Source organism: Capsicum annuum, chromosome 7 (assembly GCF_002878395.1).
Source record: "Capsicum annuum cultivar UCD-10X-F1 chromosome 7, UCD10Xv1.1, whole genome shotgun sequence".
NCBI lineage: Eukaryota > Viridiplantae > Streptophyta > Magnoliopsida > Solanales > Solanaceae > Capsicum > Capsicum annuum.
The window spans coordinates 93,949,892-93,966,936 of NC_061117.1; the positions used below are offsets into that span (position 1 = coordinate 93,949,892).

Sequence of the window (17,045 nt, forward strand, 5' to 3'; positions counted from 1 at the left end):
CTTTTTTCATGTGTTATTTTCAATAATTTTGGGTATAAGAATTTGTATGTATGCAACAATAACTTAAACACAAGTTCAAGTCTATGACAAGAACACTTATGAAGTTCTTTAACACCTTCAACACAAGATTACGAATAATCTATGCAAGAAGTATGTTAATTTTCAGAAATGAGATGAAACAAAATTTTTAAGGCCAAGTCCCCCGACTTCACGGAGTGTCCTTAAGGAATAATTCTCCTCACTGTACCCGAGGTTATGGAATCTTCCTCCTAGGATAAAATGGCCAAACAAACCAACTTAACGGTACCTCAAACAATTGGAATCTCTTCAAACTTACTCAACGATTTGATTGATCACACGGAATGTTTTTGAAGACAAGAAGAGTTTATATGTTTGAAAGTTTTTTTCGTACCTAAACCTGTGGATGAAAACAGGTTTATATAGCCATCAGGTGCCTCTTCTGAAAGGTGGCAATGGTTCACTTAAAAGGTGTAACCTTTTAGGAAAATCATGTCTGTTCGTCCAAAGAATGCGTCTTCTCCGAACAGGCATACCATTTCATGAATCAGCGCGTCGTTTCATTGGAGGGTTGCATCTCTTCCGAAGCATCAATTTTCTTCTGCACCGCATTTCAAAACAATATTTTGGCCACTACATGCATGCATATAAATGGAGGATCAAAACACAGAAAAAATTATTGCGTTTTATTTTAGGATTAAATTTCTGTCAAATAAATTTTGTCCAAAAAGATAAATCTCATCGATCGATTATTTGACAAATCCAAATCCGAAGCCGAAGCCGAGCCGAACAAGCGACAACGATGACGGAGTGAGGCACCACCTTGTTCTTGCCTCACTATCCATGTGGAGTAAGTGCTTCTTCTTATAAATACTTCAAAGTTCCCTTCTCCTACCAATGTGGGAGAATTAGTGAACTTTTCCTTAAAAGAGTACACTTTCCATTTTAGTGTCTCTCTTTCTCTCCACTATTTTCCCTTCACTTTTCATTCACACCTTTCAAACATATTGAACCCAACAATCTCCCTCATGAATAGGGAATGACTACTTTTTCATAAAATTTTATGGACAAGTATGTGATCATCAAGTAAAGACTGATTGCATCTGAATAAGTGGGTTTTCCTTTGAACTTTCCATAGTGAACATGCATTGGATGCACTCGGTCAACCGTTAGATTTGATATCTTTGAACCGTCGAGCTTTAATTTATACCTAGACAACACATGTCATACAACCAGCCTTTTACCATGTATGGTTCTCATGGCTTAGTTCTTTTCAGCCATGAACACGTCTCTGTTTCATAAGAGCTTAGAGAATAGGCTTTACTAACATTCTCCTTGAAGTGGCTTCCACTTCGCCCCCACATAGGTGATTTCTAAATGTTCAATCCTATAGATTAAACTATTTGGTAAAATCTATCAAATTTAGATAATTATTAAAAAACTTCACACCATAAGTCTTATCCTTGTTTACTAAACATTGTCTACATCATGAGAATGGGTTGGGTATTTGACAATGTTGAACCTATCAGACATAACTTTGTTTGATCTCCTTAAACCTAGATCTTGGGATCTCCAGTCTGTTAGGTAAAGTTACCACTATGCAGACTTGTCCTAGGCCTTAAGCCTATTCCCTTGGATGTTCTCTCAGCTTCTTCTCTAGATAGGCCTTTTGTAAATGGATTCGACACATTATTCTTTGACTTCACATAGTCAAAAGTGATAATTCCACTAGAGAGAAGTTCTCTAACGGCATTATGTCTCCATCTTATGTGATGAGATTTACTGTTGTAAATCATGCTCCCTACCCTAACTATTGCCACTTGGCTATCACAGTGTATACATACTGGTGCCACTAGTTTGGGACAATAAGGAATATCTTCCAAGTTATTCTGGAGCTATTCTGTTTCTTCACTGGCTTTATCCAATATGATAAATTTAGATTCCATTATAGAGCCAGCAATACAAATCTGTTTGGATGATTTCTAAGAGACCGCTCCTCCACTGATAGTAAATACATATCCACTCATGGATTTTACTTCATTTGATCCGGTGATCCAATTTGCATCACTAAATCCTTCAAGAACCGCGGGATATTTAATATAACGTAAAGCATAGTCTTGAGTATATTTAAGATATCCCAAAACTCTTTTCATTGCCATCCATTGAGTTTTATTAGGATTACTCGTGTACCAACTTAACTTACTTATAGCGCATGCTATGTTTGGTCGTGTACAGTTTATTATATACATTAAACATCTCAATACTCTTGCGTACTCCAATTGTGAGTCACTTTCTCCTTCATTTTTTCAAAGTTCAAAGCTTACATCCAATGAAATCTTGGCAATACCAAATTTCATATACTTGAATTTGTCAAGTACTTTTTTGATGTAATGAGACTGTGACAATGCCAACCCTTATGGAGTCTATGAATTCTTATCCCTAAGATCACATCCACAACTCCAAGGTCTTTTATATTGAACTTGCTCTCGAGCATTCATTTTGTTGCATTTATGTCTGAAATATCTCTACTGATGATCAACATATCATCCACATATAAACACATAATGAATTGGTGATTTGGAGTGTCTTTAATATAAACACATTTATCACATTCATTAATTTTGAATCCATTTACCAGCATGGTTTGGTCAAACTTTGCATGCCATTGCTTAGGTGCTTGTTTTAGTCCATAAAGTGACTTAACAAGTTTACACACGTTATTTTCTTTTCCTGGAACCACAAAACCCTCAGGCTATTCCATGTAAATTTCTTCCTTTAATTCTCCATTTAGGAATGCAGTTGTCACATCCATTTGATGAATTTCTAGACCATATACCACCGCTAAGGCAATTAACATCCGAATTAACGTTATCCTCATTACTGGCGAGTATGTATCAAAGTAATCAAGGTCTTCTTTTTGTTTGAAGCCTTTTACTACAAGTCTTGCCTTGTATTTATTAATAGTACCATCCGCTTTCATTTTTCTTTTAAAGATCCATTTAGATCCTAAAGGTTTGTTTCTTGGAGGAAGGTCAACCAACTCCTACGTATGGTTGCTTAAGATTGAATCAATCTCACTATCGACTGTCTCTTACCAAAAGGATGAGTTCGAAGATACCATCGCTTTCTTAAATTTTTGAGGCTCATTTTCTAAAAGAAATGTTACAAAATCCGATCCAAACGAAGTTGACATTCTTTGATGTGTACTACATCTTGGATTCTCATTATTTTGTACATTCTCACTTGGTTCATCTCGAGGTCGTTTAGGCCCTCCACTAGACTGTTCATGTCTAGTTTTATATGGATAAAGGTTTTCAAAGAATTCACCGTTATCTGATTCAATTACCGTATTGTCATTAATATCCGGATGTTCAGATTTATGAACCAAAAAATGGCTTTACTACTTTTAGCATATCTTATGAACGCGCAGTCCACCGTCTTAGTTCCAATCTTAACCCTTTTAGGCATAAGAATTTGGACCTTTTCTAGACACCTCACACTTTGAAATATTTCAAGTTGGGTTTTCTTTCTTTCCATTTTTCATAAGGAATTGATTGTGTCTTACTATGGGAAACTCTATTGAGTATTCGGTTGGCTGTAAGGATAGCCTCCCTCCACAAATTTTTCGGTAAACCTAAACTTATAATTAAGGCATTCATCATTTCCTTCAAAGTTTGGTTTTTTATTTTAGCAACTCCATTAGATTGAGGTGAATACGGGGCCATGGTTTGATGGACAATTCCATTCTCTACATATATTTTGGCGAAGGGAGATTCATATTCTCCTCGCCTATCACTTCTTATAGTTTTGATCTTTTTCTGTAACTGATTTTCAACTTTAGTTTTGTATTGCCTAAATGCATTTATTGCTTCATCCTTACTATTTAGCAAGTACACATAACAATATCTAGTGCAATCGTCAATAAAAGTTATGAAATACTTTTTCCCACCACGTGATGGTGTTGACTTCATATCACAAATATCAGTGTGGATTAAGTCTAAGAGATTGGAATTCCTTTCAACGGATATATATAGATGCTTAGCATACTTTGATTCCACACAAGTTTGAAATTTTGATATATTGTACTCAAAGTTTGGCAAAACTTCTAAGTTAATCATTTTTTGAAATATTTTGTAATAACATGGCCTAATCGTTCATGCCACAAATTAGGAGACTCAATCAAGTAAGAAGAATTTAAATTTTTATTGATCTCAGCATTCATTACATTTATTTTGAATAGGCCCTCATTGAGGTAGCCTTTTCCTACATACACTTCTCCTTTACTAAGTACAATTTTTCTGGAAAAAAATACATATTTGAATCTGTTCTTGTCTAGACGTGAAACAGAAATCAAGTTCTTTCGTAACTTTGGAATATAGAAGACATTTTTAAGTGTCAACACTTTGTAGGAAGTCATCTTCAAGCACACTTTTCCTGTTCCTTCCACTTTTGCAGTAACGGAGTTTTCCATGCAGATCTTTTCTTCTAGTTAATTCAGAAGGAATATCGAAAACTACTTCTTGATAGCACAAATATGGCAGGTGGCACCAGAATCCATCCACTATTTGTAAGGATTTCCCACCAAGTTGCATTTGGAAAGCATAGCACATAGATCATCCATTTCTTTCTTAGACTCTACCAGATTTGCTTGGTCCTTCTTCTTCCATTTCTTTGGGGCATGATAATCCATAGAATTGTGGCCAATCTTGCCACAGTTTAAGAACTTTCCCTTGAATTTCTTCTTGGGTTTATTGCTTTTATTTCTAGCTTTCTTGTGCTTTTTAGAGTTGTTTTGGTCATCTTCTACAATGTTTGCTCCACTCATTGCAAAATTGCCTTTCGAGAGCGTAGTCGTATAATCAGATCTTTGACTGACATCTCCTTACGTTTATGTTTCAAATAGTTTTTGAAGTCTTTCAGCATAGGTGGTAGCTTATCTATTATTGCTGCTACTTGAAATGCTTCATTCACAATCAAACCTATAATAAAGTTCATGTGAATACTAAGAACATTTTTAAATTGTTCCATAAAGGTATTTTTCAAAATCATACCTTTCGCTAGGAGATCAAAGATGATCACTTGCAGTTCCTGCACTTGGGAAACAATAGACTTGTTGTCTATCATTTTGTACTCCAGGAATCTTGCCATGAAAAACTTTTTAGTTCCGGCATTCTCTGTCTTGTACTTCCGTACTAGCGCTCCCCATAACTCTTTTGTAGTCTTTGTTCCGCTATATACATTGTAAAGTTCATCTTGGATACCACTCAAGATAAAATTCCTGCAAAGGAAATCTGTGTGTTTCCAAGCCTCCACAATCATGAAGTATTCTTTTTCAGAGGTTCCCTTGGGAACCTCCGGAGCTTCATCAACCATGAACCTTTGAAGACAGAGAGTTGAGAGGTAGAAGAATATTTTTTGCTACCATCTATTGAAGTCAATACCCGCGAACTTCTCAGGTTTCTCCACCTGTGCCATAGCTTACGGAGTATTAGTATGACTCATCATGGCAATACTAGTTGCCGCCATAGTCGTTCCAGTATCATGCATTTGACTATTAGTCGTCAATTTCCTGTCACCACAAGACAGTACCTTTAGTATATCAAAATACTTATTTAAAACTTACAGCAACTTAAAACACTTCTTGTTTCTAGTTTAACGATGAAGTTTTTATGAATTCCAATCGTTGACCGAGTGATCTTTAACTTGTGATGAAGATCTTATGTCTTCAAATCACTAGTTAAGTTTAAACGGAGTAGAAAACTTAAAGCTTTAATCTCCAGAAAACAAGCTATACAAATTTCGAATAAGATTATTCCTTAAGATTGTTATTTTCAATGTTTTTGGGTACAAGAATCTATATATATATGCAACAATAACTTCAAAACAAGTTCAAGTCTAAGACAAGAACGCTTATGAAGTTCTTTAACACCTTCAACACAAGATTACGAATAATTCATGCAAAAAGTATGTTAATTTTCAGAAATGAGATGAAACAGAATTTTTAAGGCCAAGTCCCCCGACTTCACGGAGTGTCCTTAAGGAATAATTCCCCTCACTGTACCTGAGGTTATGAAATCTTTCTCTCAGGATAAAATGTCCAAACAAACCAACTGTAGCGGTACCTTAAATAATTGGAATCTCTTCGAACTCACTCAACGATTTGATTGATCACACAGAATGTTTTTAAAGACAAGAAGAGTTTGTATGTTTAAAAAAATTTTTGTACCTAAACCTATGAATAAAAGCAGGTTTATATAGCCATCAGGTGCCTCTTCTAAAAGGTGGCAATGGTTAACTTAAAAGGTGTAACCTTTCTGGAAATTATGTCAGTTCGTCCAAAGAATGCGTTTTTTTCGAACAGGCATGCCATTTCATGAATCAGTGTGTCATTTCATTGAAGGGTTGCATCCCTTCCAAAGCATCAATTCGCTTCTGCACTGTATTTTGAAACTGTGTTTTTGCCACTGCATACATGTATATAAATTAAGGATCAAAACACAAAAAAATTATTGCATTTTATTATCAGATTAAATTTCTGTCAAATAAATTTTGTCCAAAAATATAGATCTCATCGATAGATCATTTGACAAATCCAAATCCAAATCCAAATAAAAATCCAAATTCAAAGACGATGCAAAAGCTGAGCCGAGCGAGCGAAGATGACAATGGCGCGAGGCACCACCTTGTTATTGCCTCACTATCCATATGGAGTAAGTGCTTCTTCTTATAAACACTTCAAAGTTCCCTTCTCCTACCAATGTAGGAGAATTAGTGAACTTTCCCTTAAAAGAGTACACTTTCCATTTTAGTGTCTCTATTTTCCTCCATTTTCCATTCACACTTTTCATACATATTGAACCTAACAATCCCCCGCATGAATGGGGTATGACTACTTTTTCATAAAATTTTGCAGACAAGTATGTGATCATTAAGTAAAGACTGATTGCATCTGAATAAATGGTTTTCCCTTTGAACTTTCCATAGTGAACATGCATCGAATGCACTCGGTGAACTAGTAGATTTGATATCTTTGAACTGTGTAGTTTTAATGTACACCTAGACAACACATGTCACATAACCAGCCTTTTACCATTTATAGTTCTCATGGTTTTCTTCTTTTCAGCCATGAACTCGTCTCGATTTTATGAGAGCTTAGAGAATAGCTTTACTAATATTTTCCTTGAAGCAGCTTCCACTTCACCCTCACATAGGTGATTTTTAAATGTTCAATCCTATAGATTAAACTATTTGGTCAAATCCTTCAAATTTAGATAATCATTAAAAAACATCACACCATAAGTCTTATGCTCGTTTACTAAACATTGTCTACATCATGAGAATGGGTTGGGTATTTGACAATGTTGAACCTGTCAGACACACCTTTGTTTGATCTCCTTGAACCTAGCTCTTGGGATCTCCAGTCTACTAGGTAGAGTTACCACCATGCTGACTTGTCCTAGGCCTTAAGCCCATTTCCTTGGATGTTCTCTCAACTCCTTCTCTAGATAGGCCTTTTGTATATGGATCTGACACATTATCCTTTGACTTCACATAGTCAACAGTGATAATGTCACTAGAGAGAAGTTCTCTAATGGTATCATGACTCCGTCTTATGTGATGAGATTTACCGTTGTACATCATGCTCCCTACCCTACCTATTGCCGCTTGGCTATCACGGTGTATACATATTGGTGCCACTAGTTTGGGCTAACAAGGAATATCTTTCAAGAAATTTCGGAGCCATTCTTCTTCTTCACTGGCTTTATCTAATGCAATAAATTCAGAATCTATTATAGAGCGAGCAATATAAGTCTGTTTTGGTGATTTCTAAGAGACTGCTCCTCCACCGATAGTAAATACATATCCACTCGGGGATTTTACTTCGTTCGATCCGGTGATCTAATTTGCATCACTATATCCTTCAAGTACTGCGGGATATTTATTATAATGCAAAGCGTAGTCTTCAGTGTATTTAAGATATCCCAAAACTCTTTTCAATGCCATCCAATGAGTTTTATTAGGATTACTCGTGTACCCACTCAACTTTCTGATAGCGCATGCTATGTTTGGTGTTGTACAGTTCATTATATATATTAAACATCCCAATACTCTTGTGTACCCCAATTGTGAGTCACTTTTACCTTCATTCTTTCGAAGTGCAAAGCTTACATCCAATGGAATCTTAGCAATACCAAATTCCATATACTTGAATTTGTCAAGTACCTTTTCAATGTAATGAGACTATGACAATGCCAACCCTTGTAGAGTTCTATGGATTCTTATCCCTAAGAACATATCCGCAACTCCAAGGTCTTTCATATCGAACTTGTTCTCGAACATTCATTTCATTGCATTTATGTCCAAAATATCTCTACTGATGATCAACATATCATCCACATATAAACACACAATGACTTGGTGATTTGGAGTGTCTTTAATATAAATACATTTAAAAAATTCATTAATTTTGAATCTGTTTGCCAACATGGTTTGGTCAAACTTTCCTTGCCATTGCTTAGGTGCTTGTTTTAGTCCATAAAGTGACTTAACAAGTTTACACACCTTATTTTCTTTTCCTGGAACCACAAAACCCTTAGGCTATTCCATGTAAATTTCTTCCTCTAATTCTCTATTTAGGAATGCGGTTGTCACATCCATTTGATGAATTTCTAGACCATATACCACCGCTAAGGCAATTAACATCCGAATTAATGTTATCCTCGTTATTGGCAAGTATGTATCAAAGTAATCAAGGTCTTCTTTTTTTTTGAAGCCTTTTACTACAAGTCTTGCCTTGTATTTATTAATAGTACCATCTGCTTTCATTTTCCTTTTAAAGATCCATTTAGATCCTAAAGGTTTGTTTCTTGGAGGAAGGTCAACCAACTCCTACGTATGGTTGCTTAAGATTGAATCAATCTCACTATCGATTGCCTATTTCCAAAAGGATGAGTCCAAAGATGCCATCACTTTCTTAAATGTTTGAGGCTCATTTTCTAAGAGAAATGTTATAAAATCCGATCCAAACAAAGTTGACACTATTTGATGTGTACTACGCCTTGGATTCTCATCATTATGTACATTCTCACTTGGTTCATCTCAAGGTCATTTAGACCCTTCACTAGACTATTCAAGTCTAGTTTTATCCGGATAAATGCTTTCAAAGAATTTAACGTTATCTGATTCAATTATCGTATTTTCATTAATATTCGGATGTTCGGATTTATGAACCAAAAACCGACATTCTTTACTACTTTTAGCATATCCTATGAACACGCAACCCACCATCTTAGGGTCCTATCTTAACCCTTTTAGGCATAGGAACTTGGACCTTTGCTAGACACCCCTACACTTTGAAATATTTCAAGTTGGGTTTTCTTACTTTCCATTTTTCATAAGGAATTGATAGTATCTTACTATGAGGAACTCTATTGAGTATTCAGTTGGCTATAAAGATAGCCTCTCCCACAAGCTTTGCAGTATTCCTGAACTTATAAGTAAGGCATTCATCATTTCCTTCAAAGTTTGTTTTTTTCTTTCCGCAATTCCATTAGATTGAGGTGAATACGAGGCCGTAGTTTGATGGAAAATTCCATTCTCTACACATATTTTGGCAAAGGGAGATTCATATTCTCCGCCTTTACCACTTCTTATAGTTTTGATCTTTTTCTCTAACTGATTTTCAACTTCAGTTTTTTATTGCCTAAAAGCATCTATTGCTTCATCCTTACTATTTAGCAAGTAGACGTAATAATATCTAGTGCAATCATCAATAGATGTTATGAAATACTATTTCCCACCACGTAATGGTGTTGACTTCATATCACAAATGTCAGTGTGGATTAAGTCTAAGGGATTGAAATTCCTTTCAACGGACTTATACAGATGCTTAGCATACTTTGATTCCACACAAGTTTGACACTTTGATTTATTGTACTCAAAGTTTGGTAAAACTTCTAAGTTAATCAGTTTTCGTAATGTTTTGTAATTAACATAGCCTAATCGTTCATGCCACAAATTGGGAGACTCAAGCAAGTAAGAAAAATTTGAACTTTTATTGATTTCAACATTCATTACATTCATTTTGAATATGCCCTCATTGAGGTAACCTTTTCCTACACACTTCTCGTTTACTAAGTACAATTTTTCTGGAAACAAATACACATTTGAATCCATTCTTGTCTAGAAGTGAAACAGAAATCAAGTTCTTTCGTAACTCTAAAACATACAAGACATTTTTAAGTGTCAACACTTTGCCAGAAGTCATCTTCAAGTACACTTTTCTTGTTCCTTCCACTTTTGCAGTAGCAGAGTTTGCCATGTAGATCTTTTCTTCTACTTGATCCCGAGAGAACGTCGAAAATAACTCCTTGTTAGCACAAACATGGCAGGTGGCACTAGAATCCATCCACCATTCGCGAGGATTTCCCACCAAGTTGCATTCGGAAAGCATAACACACAAATCTTCCATTTCTTTCTTAGACTTAGCTAGATTTGCTTGGTCCTTCTTCTTCCCATTCTTTGAGGCACGACAATCTGTAAACTTGTTGCCAATCTTACCACAGTTTAAGCACTTTCCCTAGAATTTTTTCTTGGATTTATTGCTTTTATTTCCAGCTTTCTTTTTCTTTTTGGAGTTATTTTGGTCATTTTCTATAATGTTTGCTCAACTCATTGCAGAATTAACTCTTGACCTTCTTTCCATAGCCTTATTATCTTCTTCAATGCGTAGTCATACAATCAGATTTTCGACTTATATCTCCTTACGTTTGTGTTTCAAATTATTCTTGAAGTCTTTCCACATAAGTGGTAGCTTCTCTATTATTGCTGCTACTTGAAATGCTTCATTCATAATCAAACCTACAATAAAGTTCATGTGAATACTAAGAACATTTTTAAATTGTTCAACAAAGGTATTTGTAAAAATCATACCTTCCGCTAGGAGATCATGGATGATCACTTGCAGTTCTTGCACTTGGGAAACAATAGACTTGTTGTCTATCATTTTGTACTCCAGAAATCTTGCAACAAAGAATGTTTTAGTTCCGGCATTCTCAGTTTTGTACTTCTGTACTAGCGCTCCTCATAACTCTTTTGTAGTCTTTGTTCCGCTATACACATTGTATGGGTTATCTTGGATATCACTCAAGATATAATTCCTATAAAGGAAATCTGACTATTTCCAGGCCTCGACAATCACGAAGCATTCTTTTTTAGAGGTTCCCTTGGGAACACTTCCTCAATCATTAACCTTTGAAGAGAGAGAGTTGTGAGGTAGAATAATATTTTCTGCTGCCATCTCTTGAAGTCAATACCCGCGAACTTCCCGGGTTTCTCCACCGGTGCCATAGCTTGCAGAGTATTTCTACAACTCATTGTGGCAATACTAGTTGCCGCCATAGTCGTTCCAGCATCATGCATTTGACTATCAGTCGTCATTTTCCTATCACCACAAGACAGTACCTTTATTATATCGAAATACTTATTAAAAAATTGTAGCAACTTTAAACACTTCTTGTTTCTAGTTTAATGATGAGGTTTTTATGACTTCCAATCGTCAACCGAGTGATCTTTAACTTGTGATGAAGATTTTATGTCTTCAAATTACTAGTTAAGTTCAAACGAAGTAGAAATCTTAAAGCTTTAATCTCCAGAAAATAAGCTATACAGATTCTGAAAAAGATTATTCCTTAAGATTGTTATTTTCAATATTTTCGGGTACAAGAATCTGTATATATATGCAACAATAAATTCAACACAAGTTCAAGTCTAAGACAAGAACACTTATGAAGTTCTTTAACACCTTCAACACAAGATTACGAATTATATATGCAAGAAGTATATTAATTTTTAGAAATGAGATGAAATAGAATTTTTAAGGCCAAGTCCCCTGACTTCACAGAGTGTCCTTAAGGAATAAGTCCCCTTATTGTACCCAAGATTATGGGATATTCCTTCTAGGATAAAATGGCCTAACAAACCGACTATAGTGGTATCTCAAACAATTGGAATCTCTTTGAACTCACTCAACGATTTGATTGATCACACGGAATATTTTTGAAGACAAGAAGAGTTTGTATGTTTAGAAATTTTTTTCGTACCTAAACCTATGGATAAAAGCAGGTTTATATAGCAATCAGGTGCCTCTTCTGAAAGGTGGCAATGGTTCACTTAAAATGTGTTGCCTTTCTGGAAAATCATGTCTGTTCGTCCAAAGAATACGTCTTTTTCGAACAGGCATACCATTTCATAAATCAGTGTGTCATTTTGTTGAAGGATTGCATATCTTCCGAAGCATCAATTTTTTCTGCACTGCATTTTGAAATAGTGTTTCTACCACTGCATGCATGCATATAAATGGAGGATCAAAACAAAGAAAAAATTATTGCATTTTATTTTTGTCAAATAAGTTTTTTCCAAAAATATAAATCTCATCAATTAATCATTTGACAAATCCAAATCCAAATCCGAATTTGAATCCGAAGCCAAAGCCGAATCCAAAGCACAGAAAAAATTATTACATTTTATTTTTGTCAAATAAATTTTATCTAAAAATATAGATCTCATTCATCGATCATTTGAAAAATCCAAATCCAAATCCGAAGCCGAGTGAGTGACGACGACAACGGCACGAGGCACCACTTTGTTCTTGCCTCACTATCCATGTGGATTACTCATTTAGCAAATCCAAATTTGAAGCTAATTCTAATGATGAAGCTGAAGCTGAAGCCGAGTGAGCGACGATGACGACGACGCGAGGCACCACCTTGTTCTTGCCTCACTATCCATGTGGAGTAAGTTCTTCTTCTTATAAACACTTTAAAGTTCCCTTCACCCACCAATGTGGGAGAATTAGTGAACTTTCCCTTAAAAGAGTACACTTTCCATTTTAGTGTCTCTCATTCTCTCCACTTTTTTCCTCCATTTTCCCTTCACACTTTTCATACATATTGAACCCAACATCATGTACATAGTTGGTCTGGTTAATATTTGTTTTTTCATTTGTTTAACTAAATTTGTTAAGTAAATGTTTATTAGTTGGTCATAGTTTACACTCCTATGTTGTGATCATTTTTTGGTTAAAAAATCTATTTATCTGAGTAAAAATGCCCTTTAAGTTAAAAAGGAAAAGATAAAAAGACATAATATACATCCTCATATGTCGATTAAAATTTATTTAATCATATATTTTAAAATTCTTTAATTATTAATCAAAAGAAATTTTAAAATATCCCTAAATTATCTGAAATAGAATAAAAATATCTTTCATTAATTTTTTGACTAAAAAATACATTAGGTTAAACTTTTAAACAATACCCCTCTCTGATATCAAGAAAACTTGGTGGACAAAAAACATCAAATGGCCAGTCCACGTGGCCAATCCCCATATTTTCGATAAGAAAAAAGCTACAACTCTTCATTTTCTCCTGCTACTATCCTTTTTAATCAACAACAACAATGGCTGCTACCAGTAATGTCACCACTACCAACAACAATAACTCTATTACCAAACCCTCTCTCTACCTCTAAAATATCAAAGAGGTTTAGAAAGTCTTCAAACATTCTAAACTAATGGCGATGGCATGATATTCATCGACAAACTCTTCGGCTTCATCAGTGACCTCGGATCCGGCACATCTCCCTAGGATGTCTCTCGTAAGATAGATGAAATTGATGCAAACAGAGATAACTTTATTAACCTTCAAGAATTTTTTGAGTTTTTCAAAGGCGATGTTAACGTCATTGGTGATGGAGACATTAAGTAGTTTCATGAAACATTTAATTTATATGACTAGGAAATAACGGATTGAGCTCCACTGTTGAACTTCACTAGATCCTGACTTGTTTAGGTAAAATCTGCTCCGTTCAGGACTGTACTAAAATGATCAAGTTTGTTGATTCTGGTGGGATGGTAACGTTAACTTTAAAAAGTTTAAGATCATGATGACTAATAGCAAGTAGGCAGCGGCGGAAGGGAAGGACCCCCCCCCCCCCCCCCATAGTTTTTTGCACTTAATTTCAATCCAAGTAAAATGTAAGCAAATTCACTATAGGTAACAGGAAAAATAATTAAACTACAACAAGAAAAACAAATATTATATTATTAATATGAATGGGTAAATACAGTGGATAATATGAATATCCATATTATTCTTTACTTCTTATTATGTAAAGAAAATAGTACTCATATATTACAAACATTTTTTTCTTCTTTTAGGGTTTGTTTGGTATGGAAGAAAATATCGTGTTTCTCTAAAAAATATTTTATAAAAAATAAGTGATCTTAAATTGGGATCGGAGTCATTTCTCGGATCGAGGTCAAAATTCAAATCTTGAATCTAGTTGGAAATTTGATTTTTATTATGGGTCGGGTCTTGAGTTGGGGTTGTGATTTCAATATTGAGTCTCAAATTTGTGTTGAAATTTGAAGCTTGAGTCGGTGTTGGGAGTTAGGTCTCGGTATGGGTTTGGGTATTCGATCTCGAAATGTGAATTTAGATCTTAAGCCCGAATCATAGTCGCATCTCAGATGGAATAACAGTTGAATTTAAATTTAGGATATCGGATTAGTGTTCAGATTTGGGTCTCGAGTTGATGTTGGAAGTTAGGTCTCGAGATAGATTTAGGAGTTTGCCCTCATATCGAGAGTCGTGGTATTGAATCGTAGTTGTGTCTCAGGTTGGCTCATAGTCAAGAGTCGGATTCTCGATTGGGGTTATAGTCAGGTCTCGAAGTGAGTCAGATGCCGTGTCTTGGATCTCGGGTCGAAAGTCGGGTGTTTTTCCCCCTTTTCGATTCGAAGGGCTTGAAAAATATTATTTTCAACTTTTTAAACTATTTCGAAACCTTAAAGAAAAGTTCAAAAAAATGTAAGAAATTTCAGAGTCACCACTTGATTTTTGAGAAAATATCAAGAAAAATTAAAAATATTGCTTAAAAGATTCAAAACAGAAAATTTTTTTAGGTTTAGAAATTTTGAGTAAGTGGTTCTTATTAATATTCATGGAAGGTTGTTAAGGCACCAAAAGTATCCTCTAACTTGCGGTTATCCGGACTAATTGAAAATAACTTTTTTGACTAACTTTAAAAAGAAAAATTGGTTTTTGAAAAGAAATCGATTAAGGAAAAATTTGTCTTCAAGATTTGTGCAAACTAAATTTTAACGACTTAGCGGAGATTTTTAAGTAAGTCTAAGAAAACTAAAAATAATTAGTATATAAAGGAGAAAGGGAAGACTAAAAGACTTAGCCCATTAGGACCAAATCATAAACCCTGTCCTAATCTAATACTTGGGATTTTGGCCCATAACATGTCCTAAGCTAGTCATTTGAGCTTTTGCACCTGTCCTAGTCTAATCATTTGAACTTTTGGCCCATAACCTGTTCTAAGCAAGTTTTCGAACCATGAAGGCCCAAAAATCCGCTTCACCTGTATTAAATTAAAACTTTGGCTTCGAGACCCAAATAAATGAATAAATAAATAAATAAATAAGACAATAATAAAAATTGAGTCTTTTCAAGTATTTTAAGGACCTCAGTAATGAGTTTTAACTTATTTTCCTTCTTCTTTCATCTTCTTGCACTCGCAGGCCATATAATCAACTTTGGGTTTAAACTTCAAACTTGACTCGAAGAGGTGAGCCTCATTGGTCCATTATGAAATGCAAGAGGAAAGGAGTCCATTTGGACTTCAAAATAGATTCATGAAACAAAGATAAAAGAAAAAGAATTAATATGTGTTTGAAAATTCTTCACTTAATAAGTAAAGAAAGAGATGGAGAAATAGTATTCTCAAGCATAAATAAATAACAAACTATGATATCAAAGTAAATCAAATTATCCAACAAAAAAAGAAATTAACCATCTCTTAAACAATCTTACAAAAAAATTGAATCTAGCATAATATAATCAACTAGCCCTTGAAAAGAAAGACATGGATCCACAAGAATAGTTGCTTAAAATTTAGACAAATATGACCTATAGATTAACATATATTTGCACAAAATACAATGATATTATATAATCAAAGACATGTTTTTATTAAATAAAGAAAAGGGGAATGGGCATAAGATGAGGAAATCTTTTTGTGACATCTCAAATATGAAATACAAGACATACTAATGCAACAACACTTTTCAATGTCAAATGGAGTCAATCAACAGATTTGAAGAGAAATTTCATGGTAGTATATGAAACAATGAGACATATAAATGCACAAGAATACTTCAAGAAATAAATCAATAAGCGAGGTAAAGCAAATAACATATCTTAAACCTATTTGAGAAATTATATTCAAAGGCAAGAAAGGAAAAGTAGTAAAAGATTAGTTCTAGCAGAAAGTGTCCAATTATGCCAACTCCTATTTAAGTTTCACACCATTTCAACAAAATTTATAACTCTAATAATTTTTCAATCTAAACAAGAGAAAATCAAAGACAATTTAGACCACGAAAATGAGTAAATCACAACTTCAAACATATATCAAAAGAACTTAGCATTTCATCGTGGCATATAATCATGGAGAAAAATAACTCTTTAATCAAAAGAATCAATGATTGATAAAGTAGTTAGATCTTATTAAGAGTAGCACTTCAATAACAATTTATACTTGTGAATGAGACAACTATCATGTGTATGCCAAAGTGGTCAACTTCAACCTTAAGCGGTAATTTTGCAAATCACTAGGCCACAAACATAACACATTATGATCTGTCTTTCAAAAATAACACCAAATCTCTATTTACAAGTAATTCACTACTTCAAATTGAGAAATAATTTCAAGACCCTTAACCATAGTAACTATTCTTTTCCGACATAAAGGAAATAACTTTACATTCTAAAATCCAACATATCCACCGATAATGAATTTAAACAAGACATGAGTACGTATTTTAATCGAGCAAAGAACGAAACTTTATTCATCCAATTTATTAAGGCATATCAAATAATAGTGAATATTGTTTTTTGACATAAAGGAAGTAACTTTACATGCTAAAATCAATCATATCCATCAATAACAAATTTAAA

At 34.4% G+C, this 17,045-nt stretch overlaps 1 pseudogene; it reads left to right on the forward strand.

Moving 5' to 3' along the window:
* Positions 1-13,476: 13,476 nt before the first annotated feature.
* On the forward strand, positions 13,477-13,980 carry LOC107877453 (annotated as a pseudogene).
* Positions 13,981-17,045: the final 3,065 nt, after the last annotated feature.